Source organism: Enoplosus armatus, chromosome 10, assembly GCF_043641665.1.
Source record: "Enoplosus armatus isolate fEnoArm2 chromosome 10, fEnoArm2.hap1, whole genome shotgun sequence".
Classification (NCBI taxonomy): domain Eukaryota; kingdom Metazoa; phylum Chordata; class Actinopteri; order Centrarchiformes; family Enoplosidae; genus Enoplosus; species Enoplosus armatus.
The window spans coordinates 3,741,897-3,743,122 of record NC_092189.1 but is presented as its reverse complement, the minus strand read 5'-3'; the positions used below and the strand labels follow the sequence as shown (position 1 = coordinate 3,743,122).

Here is a 1,226-nt window from a genome sequence, read left to right as displayed (position 1 = left end):
CTTTTTTTTGAAAACTCAAGAGAAAAAAAACAAACTAGTGAGTGGACCTTGTGTTAAGATTTATTTTTCAAACTCCTGTTTCCGAGGTCGAGGTCATTCTCGACCTCAAAAGTTGTCTGAATGATGCTGACCTTTTGAAAAGGGCTGGAGCCAAGGCCTTTATTAGGTGGTCTTTGCTTGTTTCTTTAAATGGTGTTAGAAAAGCACATAAACTTGCCAGACTATTCTATCTTGGCCTTGAGGTGTCAGATCATTTGTCTGGTACTGTGTAGCTACAGTACCTATACATGTAGCCAACCATAGAGCCTGTAGGAAAGCCATGGCGGACTCCTCCTTGCGGGCCGGACTTCCATTAACCCCTTGCATCAAGTATAAATCTAGTTTTAAACCACTTCAAACACTTTATCTTTGTCTGAAAACTTACCCTGTCATAATAAGTTGAATGCTTTCATTCAGAAAAACACTGATGGAGTAGCACAGTGAAAAGTCGAGGACGCATCGCCTTCCGGCACACGGGAAACAGAGTGAAGTCACTAATTCATTCAGACGAGTTCTTCCTGTCCTAATCCCCCGAGATTGTGGCTACTTTCAAGTAGCTGGAGCTAAAGAGTGGCAGTGGTGGGATTTGAACCCACGCCTCCATAGAGACTGGAGCCTAAATCCAGCGCCTTAGACCACTCGGCCACACTACCTCAGATTCCAGGGGGCCAGAGAAGAAAACAGAAAACAAACGCTCCTTGTTCACAGCAACATCAACAAGGAACAGTGTTGCCTCTAGCAGCAGTTTCACACTTGTCTCTGCTTTGACGAGAAGTATTCCAAAATTCCACTGATATCCAGTGATTTAGTTCAGGATCACTGAAAAACACTTTGCAGCATCACCAACCGACTCTAATCAAAGATAACCCCCAAAGGCATAGGTGGAGAGACTAAAGCCTTGACCCAGCGCCTTATACCACTTGGCTCAGCTACCAGATAGCATGGAGGACTGCGAGTTGTCATGAAACATGAACAAATATGGACCCTCAGCTGTTAAGGTGGAAAGTCTTCAAATCCTCACGAAACGAAACTGCGACATTTTGGTCTTTAACTGAAAAAGCTGGAGCAATTTAAAACCCAAACACGCAATGATGGAAACAGAATCCATCATAGCAGTTCCTGATACCCACATCCAGTAGCTGTCTCTAGCCTTTGAAGTTCAACACTATGAAAATCCCCTGAAGATA

At 43.8% G+C, this 1,226-nt stretch overlaps 1 non-coding gene across 1 annotated transcript; it reads right to left on the bottom strand.

Moving 5' to 3' along the window:
• Window positions 1–610: 610 nt before the first annotated feature.
• trnal-uag (transfer RNA leucine (anticodon UAG)) lies at window positions 611–692 on the bottom strand. Its single transcript has one exon. It is a non-coding gene; the product is annotated as a tRNA-Leu (tRNA).
• Window positions 693–1,226: the final 534 nt, after the last annotated feature.